Below are 8,967 nucleotides of genomic sequence, written 5' to 3' on the forward strand. Positions count from 1 at the left end.
CTGCTAACTGAAGGGTTGGCAGTTCAAGCCCACAGAGAGGCTACACAGGAAAAAGACCTGGTGATCTGCTCCCCACAAGATTATAGTTTAGAAAACCCCATGGGGGCAGTTATACTGTCACATGGGGCTGTTATGAGTTGAAATCGACTTGACAGCACCCAACAACAACAATCTTTACAAAAGCAGATTGCCAGACCTTTCTTCTGTGGTGCTGCTGGGTGGTTTTGAACCACCAGCCTTAGATTAGTAGTCGAGCACAAACCACTTGTGCCACCCAGGGACCTACCATACACTGCCAGTGGGATTGAAATTGGTATAAAACGATTTGGCACGATCCGGTAACTCTAAAGCTATACATATCCTTTGACCTAGCAATTTCCCACCTAGGTATATGGTATATCTTGGAAGAAAGCTAGCATAGGGGTCTGAGGAAATGTACAAGAATGCTCACCAAAGCTTTGTCACTTAAAAAAAAACAAACTGGGAACAACCTGAAAGTCTATGAACAGGTAAGCAAATGTGCTGTTTTCATAAAATTGAATATTCTACAGCCGTGAAAATGATGAAATCAGAGCTGTTTGTATTAATGTGGATGCATCTCAGAAACAATGTTGAGTGAAGAAAAAGCAAGTCGCAGAAGGATACACATAGTATACCATTTATGTAAAGTTTCTAAACATGCAAAATAATACTTTATTTTTTATGAAGACGCACAGATGTGGGTAATAGAGATACAAAAACATGCATAGGGTTGCTATAAATATCAAGTTCATGAATAGGGACTGCTCCTTTGGAGGAGGAGGGCTGGGCATAGCTTAAGGCTGGATAAGACAGTAGTCTTCAACTATACCTGTGACATTTCGTTTATTTTGAAAAATCTGAATCAAATGTAGAAAAATGTTACAGTTTGTCAGAGGTGGAAGATAGGCAGAGAGATATGGGTTAGATTCTTCTCCACACTTACCTGTATACTTGGAATATTTCATAATAAAAGAGAACAGGCCACGACACAAATTTAAGTTTTTCTTTTTCCATTATTTCCTTAGCAAACTCGGGAAATAAAAACATCTGAAATTACAATGGAGTTGTAGCATACACTCTTTGAATGGATGCAAATTTAATTACATGCGTAGAGAAAGACAGAAACAATTCAAAGGGTGTGAGGAATTAAGCTGGCCTTCCCAGTCAGCAGGAGCTCTGCTGACGCAGTAGTTCAGAGCTGGTTGCTAACCCAAAGGGCAGCAATTCGAACACACCAGCAGCTCCACAGGAGAAAGGTGTGGCAGTCTGCATCCATCCAGACTGCAGCCTTGGAAACCCTATGGGGCAGTTCTACTCGGTCCTACAGGGTCACTGTGAGTTGGAATCGACTCGATGGCAATGGGCTTGGTTGGTTCGGGTGGGCTAGAAGCAAAGCAAAGAGGGAGTATTTAAACATAGGAATCCAGTTTCCACAGGTATATTGATTTTCTACTGCTGCTGCAACAAATTACCACAAATTCAGTGGCTTAAAACAACACAAAGTCATTATCTTACAGTTCTGGAGGTCAGAGGGCCAAGAAGGGTCTCGATGGGCTAAAATCAGTGTCAGCAGGGCCATGTTCATTTTGGTGACTCTACGGGAAAATCTGCTTTCTTGCCATTTCCAGCTTCTGGAGGCTGCCTGCATTCCTTGAATTGGGCCCCTTCCATCTTCAAAGCCAGCAGCGGTGGGCTGAGTCTTTCTCACACAGGCTGACTCTGACACTGACCTTCTGTCTTTTTCTTCCATCTTTAAGGACCCTTGTGATTACATTGAGGTTAACTCAGGATCATCTCCTTGTTTTAAGGCCAAGTAACAACCTTAATGCCAACTGTAACCTCAATTCCTCCTTGCCATGTAACATAACATCTTCACAAGTTCCAAGAATTAGAACATGCACATCTTTAGGGGACCGTTATCCTACCTACCACACAGGAAGATAAGAGCTGGAGACTCTTACCTACAGCCCTCCTCTCTACTTGGTAAAATGGACTATTCCTCATGGAAGAGCCATGAAGATGGACTTCCTACCTGGTGCATTCCCAGTACCTGGCACAGTGCTGGGCACGTAGCAGATACTCAATACACAGACACACACAGATAAGCACACAGGCACACACAACACACACAGACGCACACAGGCACATAAACACACAGGGGCGTGACATAATATAGACACAGACAACACAAGTACAAGCACAGATACACAAACACCCACACACTCGTATAAGGTGTGACTAGATATAAAGTAACGAGATCGATGCTAGTCTTACTCCTTCATCTTAACCGTTGCCCTTGATTCTGACTCGTAGCAGCCTAGAACTACCCCATCGGGTTTCCTAGGTTGAAATCTGTATGAAGCAGATTGCAGCATCTTTCTTCAGCTGGTGGGTTTGAACCCCTGACCTTTTGGTTAGCAGATAAGTGCTTAACCACTGCACCATCAGGGTTTCTTTTCCTTTACACAGTAAAACCTGTGAAAGCTGGAAACTATGTAAGGCGGAAACCTGTCAGAGAAAGAAAACTCAAATGTTTTCCACTAAAAAGAGTGATAGAAAAGTGGTAAAACTGCACCCTGTCAAAGGCAGAAAGCTTGCAAGACATGGAAAAACAAGGCAGACCCATTGCGTTCTGGCTGTCACGGGTTTCACTGTTACATTTCTGCAGTTTTGAAATGGGCTTTCCATATTGACAGATCTTTGTTTTTTGGGAACAGCTAAATTATGGTTAATGTCGTTATTGGATGCCAACGAGTCGTGACCCCATGGGACAGAGCAGACCTGCCGCATAGGGTTTTGTAGGCTGTAATCTTTATGGGAGCCAGGTCTTTCCCCACAGAGCCTCTGGGTGAGTTTGAACCGCCAACTTTTCAGTTAGCCGTCCAGTGCTTAACCATCACACCACCAAGGTTCCTAAATTATAGTTAATAAGGTGATTAATTAAGCTGGGTATACTGTTTTGGCTTACAATGGTGAGAGACTGCTTTTCTTCTGTGATTCCTAAATTGGCTTTGTGGAAATTCCTAAAGAGGCGACTCTTAACACTTTGGACCATTTGCTGCAACGTTACATTTAAGTATGAGCCTAATGCCGTTCTGAGGGACAGTGCTCATTTGAATAGACTGTATGTTGTGCTCCATTCAAAATCTCTGTCTTCAGCTCTGTCACAATGACAAGTTGTGCACAGATTTTAAACAACTTCACACAGGTGCAACCTCACACTGACTTACTCCTGCGGAACATCCATGGCCACCTGCTTGGCACTTACACATATGCAACCTGGGAATTAAGGGGAATTAATGCTGGTAGGACCACCCTTGACTAATTGAGGGGAGGGGCAATGGATAAATACTTCTCCTTCATCCTGCAGATGGAAAGCTCTGAGATGCGTTTCCTAAGATCCTTGCAGGATTAAGCAAGACTGGTAGAGGTGGCCTGTAGAAGTGGCCATCTCAACGCATCTTGTATTATTTTTCCCTACTTCCCTGTTCCACTCCCCTGCCCCTCCTGCTCCTTGGGATCACTTCCCTAATAAACGACATGAGCACAATCAGGTGTCTCAGGCTCTGCTCTTGAGGGAACCCAAGCGAAAACAGTTGCTATCAGAAGTAACTCTAGAAAGCAGACCTTCAGGATGGGAATATTTGGAGCTAGATCACAGTCAGTGAGATGACAGTGATAGAAAAGTGGCATATAATGGTAGCACAGTTACTCAGATTATCTCCTGTGGTGGACTGATACGATACAGGTGGGAGAGTGAAGTGATACCTCTGGCACCTGAATGGTATGGGGTATGGTAAGTTTTAAGGCTTGATATTGATACCAGGGTACCTGAAACACTGTCATGGTCCTCTGGCTGAGCTGGGTTTATGGAGGACAGGGGATAAAATGTGTTCTGGCCCAAGTCTGCCTTACTGTGGGTCCAGTGGGTCCATGGACCTACCCTGTAACTTTTTCCCAAGTTCCTGTATAAGTAAATGGGACAGATGTACTTAGGAGCTCTGGAAACTTCACATCATTTTCCTGACCAGCGAAGGAAGAGTGTTTTGATAAAAAGAACTAAGTGGAAGTGCTTGAAGCTGTCCTATTCCCAGCCAGGATAATAGATCAGAAATGGTACTGTATCCTTGGAGCAATCGCAGAGAACAGCACCATAATCAAAGACTTTGCCAGTCTGGTAGCCCTTATCGTATCTCTGTTGAATTCACTGATTTGGTCCCTGCAAAAATCAGGTGGATTGTGGCGGATGATGGTGGACTACTGTAAACTGGGCCAAGCGGTAACCCCAATCCCTGCTACCATGCTGGATGCGTTCTCATTATTAAAGCCTCTGGCATTTGGTAAGCAGCTATTAGTTAGAAAATACATTCTTCTCAATTCCCATTAGGAGGAGGATCAGAAACAGCTCACTTTTACATGGGAAAGACAGAGGTACCCATTCACTGTCTACCTGAGGGCTATGTGAACTCTCCTACTCCCCATTCCTAATATAATCCACAGAGGCTTGGATCTTGACATTCTACAGGCTCCTACTGCTTGTATAATATTGATGGCATTATGCAAATCAGACCTGCAGAGCAGAAAGTTGCAAATACTCTAGATGCCCTAGTAAGAGACATGAGCATGAGACAATGGGAAAGAAACCCCAGGAGGATTCAGGGACCTGCCACACTGATGAAGGTTTTAGTGGTCCAGTGGTCTAGGGCACTCTGAAGCACCCCTTCAAGGTAAAGGATGGGTTTTTGCACCTATACCTGATCACTAAGAAAGAGGCACAGGATCTAGTGGACCTCTTTGGATTTTGGAGGCAACGTATATAACACACGTAGAAGTACTATTCTAATCCATAGGTTGTGACTTGGAAAACTGCCACTTTTGAGTGGGTACTAAAGCAAAAGGGTGCTCTGCAGCCGGTCCAGGCTGCAGTAAGGGCTGCCCGGCCGCTAGCACCATTCGACCTGGAAGACCCAGTTGAGCTAGAGGTTTCCGTGGTTCATCAGGAGCTGGCTATTTTGAATGCATAATGCATGATGTAATTAAAACACACGTTTATGTTTTATCTCCCACTATCTCTTTAAAGGAAACCCTGGTGGCATAGTGGTTAAGTGCTACAGCTGCTAACCAAGAAGTTGGCGGTTCGAGTCCTCCAGGCACTCCTTGGAAACTCGACGGGGCAGTTCAACTCTGTCCTATAGGGTTGCTATGAGTCGGAATCGACTCTACGGCAGTGGGTGGGATCTCTTTAAAGTTTATTCAATGAGGATCATCTTGCCTCAGATGAAACTCCCAGCAGGCCTGGAACTTCTCTGCTTGCACTCAGGTAAGAGAGAGTCCTGTGTCATTCTAAGTCTCAGTTTGTCCAATAGAAGGTCCAGTCTGAGATAGTCATCGAAGCCCCAAACTTTATTTAATGTTCAAATCTTCTCTCCTTTCCCAGCACAGGCCTGCCTCAGGCTGGCAGCCTGCAGTAGGTAGGGAGGGAGGACTGATGGCCTCTTCTCTCCCCCCTCCCCACCCCATCCCCAGCTGACTGGCCAGTTTCTGACACAACCCAGGGCTGGAGCAGAAGGTGGGAGGAGGGAAGAGGGAGTGAGAATGGCCGTGCGTGAACGGTGGCAGTTCTAAGCTGGCTTTGGGTGCACTGGTCCTGGTACACGCCTAAAGCTGATTCTTTCTCTCCTAAGTGCTTTTGTGGACTCCTCCATTTCTGTCTCCAGGGAACTTTCTCCCACCCGTCCTTCCACCTGCACAGCTATAGCTGCAAGGTGCACCTTCCTCAGACCCAGAAGGCTGTCTCTGACCACCAGCTTCTTGCTGCTACATCCCAGCATCTTCTAGATGGACAGGACTCAGATTAGCCCACAATGACCCACACTTAGCCTTGGGAAGCACTCAGGCATTCCTTCCCAGGCAGACTCAGGTATCCAGGCCCAGCCCAGCTCATCTGCTTCTTAAATGGGAAGGAAGCAGCAGCCCCTTCCCTTTTGCCTGATGGAGGGCGCAGGCCCAGTACCACAACTGTTTTCTCCAGAGAAATAGCTCTACAAATACCTTTCCCATCTCTCCACGAGCTGAGCCCTTATTATATATCCTGGATCTGAATAAAGGTCTCATCATCTTAGAACCAGTTCTTTGAAATTTGTGATGATCTGGCTTTATTCACATCTACTGTGCCTTGGCGTCCTTGTCAGCACTTTAATTTTAATATCCTGAGACTTTGCTTTCTGAGCTAAAGGGTAGATGATTATCATTAAGATTCACAGATCTCTATTGCCTAGCTGTAAAAAAGAAATCGCTGCACAATTGCATCAGACCATACAGCCCACCAATGAACTAAAGCACAGGTAACTAATTTTTATTGAGTACCTACCATATGCTGCATTAGAAAAAGCCATCGGGTTTGGTAAAGCAGAGGGCTGACGAAGATGAGGGAAACCCCTAGCTAGATAGATTGACACCAGAGCTGCAACAATGGGGTCAAACCATGCAACAATTGTGAAGATGGAGCAGGGCTGGGCAACATGTCGTTCTGTTGCACGTAAGGGCCCTGTGAGTAGAAGCCACTCGGTGGCAACTAACAACACTACCGCTGCCACATGTGGAGTGCTTGTGAGGTGAGTATTGTAAAACCGAAGTCCCATTTTGTTGATGAGGAACCTGACGGTCCCTTAAAGGACTTGTACAACATCACACGGGTAGTAAGAGGCACCCTTGGGATACAATTCAGCCAAAAGTTATTAAGCTCCTTTCAAGCTGGAAGACAAATATGGACGTGGCAAAGGCCTAGGCTTCAGGGAGCCCATAGTGTCTTGGGGAGGCAGACAAATCCCCATGGTGAGGGCTAGACTAGGGGCAGGTCTGAGGCAATAAAGAGGGGGCTATCACCTCAGATCTAGGACTCTTGAGCCCTTGCTCTTTCCTTCTGAGGGAAAATAAAGCTCCATTTCTTCTGAACACATAGCATGGTTTGGTGACCATTTTTCCACATTGCTCCCCCAAAGGTAGCTCTTATGTCAACATTTTAATCTTTTGACAGCAGTCCCAACTCTTCCGATCCCCGATGGTCAGCCCCACAGCTCAGGAACCTCTTTCTTCTCAGCCGTGTTCTCTTCCTGTAGTTACCTCTTTTAAGTGAGGAAGAGTTGGCACCCATACAATCACCTCAGTCTTAGCTCCAGCCTTCTGTGAGAAGAAACCTTGAGAAATCAGTCCCAGGCCTCGGCAGAGACTTTTCAAACTCCCCTCGGTTCCGGAATCCTTCCTTTCCAGCCCAAAATGTAAAGGATATTATTCTGCTTCTTCTCTGCCTTTCATTGTTTGAAATAAAGGCTCCGAGTCCACCCTTCCATTCATTCAGATTTGCTTAACACCACCTCAGAAGAAATCTCCTCAGGCCCTGGGACCAGAGCATTTGAACTCTCAGACTTAAGAGAATTTCTGAAAAAGCTCTGTTCCTCTTTAAAGACACAGGGAGAACCAGAAGAGACTTCCCTCAAAGGCAGCCCCTTCAAGTAGCTTAAACCTTTGCATTTCTAAAGCAGCTTCCAGCCCTTGCTCCAGAGACTTCCATTCCCTCCCTAAAAAGAATTGCTGAGAGGGGAGTCCAGGGTCACCCCACTGAGGAACATTCAGCTTTGTAAGGTGAGGGCTTGCAGGGGCCCCCACCTCCAGGCAACCCCTGCAGTTGACCTCCATCCCTGACTGGACTCTTGACAGATGACCCCCCTGAGTCCCCTGCCCCTTCCACAATACTGGATTGCTGTCCTTTAATTGGGACTTGTGAAAAAGGGTTTTCTTTAATCATTAATTATAAACAATTGGTTACATAAATATGACAACTGTTTACAAGTAAAATGCAGAAGTGTGGACTTAGTTTTGCCACAATTTTCTCCTCACTAGGGAATTAATGGAGTCCCTGGGTGATCCAAATGGGTAACTAACACTCTTTGGCTGTTAACTGAAAGGTTGGAGGCTCGAGTCCACCCAGAGGTGCCTTAGAAGTAAGGCCTGGTGATCTACTTCCAAAAAATCAGCCATCGAAAACCCCGTGGAGCCAAGTTCTACTCTGACACGCGTGGGATCTCGATGACTCAGAATCGACACAATGGCAACTGGTTCGGTTAGGGAATTCATACTGGTTCTCTGCCAGGCAGAGGTGGCGGAACGAAGTCATTCCTGTTTGCCTTCATCTTCTTTATTTAAGCATTTACTTGACAAACATGAAAGTGTCCAAAATTATCTATCACCCCATCTCTCTCTTTTTTAAACCACATAAAGTAAGACGTAGACAGCCAAGCCCATTCCACTCCCCACCCAACCCCTGAATAACTATTATTTACAATTTGTTGTGCCTGTTTCCTGACTTGTTCCCTACGTTTCCACAGGTATATCTAGGTATATATATATACAGCCTCACACATTCTTTGAAAAATTAAGATGCAATCATGCTCTGCAATCTCACTTACAGCGTGGTCCTCCTTCCAGGCTGCACAGGTAGAACTAATGCTTTCTTTAGAACTGCTTACCATCTCGAATGCACCAGCGGTGACAGGCAGGGTTCCATTGCTAAAGACGACTCACGAGACCCAAAATGACAACACTTACAAATGCATAGTTTATGGCAGGCTAAGGATAAAACATAGCAAGACCATTAAAGTAGGAATATGCACCACAGACAAAGGCTACCTCAGAGCAAGGCGTCCAGAGAGGCCAGGCTAAGCTCCAGTTGTCCTCCCTCTGTAAGGGTCACAGGGCACACGCTTTCTCTCTTGGATCACAGACATGCCGCAGAACACCTTGGAACCAAGAAGCCTCAAATGGGGTCTCGACCAGGGATTCTTATGCCCTGCTGGTCATGTAGCATAGTTCTTGCTTATGCTATCAGCCCCAACAGCAGAAACCGCCAGGGGGCTCACCAAAAAAAAAAAAAAAAAAAAATTCAGGTGC

This window comes from Elephas maximus, chromosome 10, assembly GCF_024166365.1.
Source record: "Elephas maximus indicus isolate mEleMax1 chromosome 10, mEleMax1 primary haplotype, whole genome shotgun sequence".
Lineage (NCBI taxonomy): Eukaryota > Metazoa > Chordata > Mammalia > Proboscidea > Elephantidae > Elephas > Elephas maximus.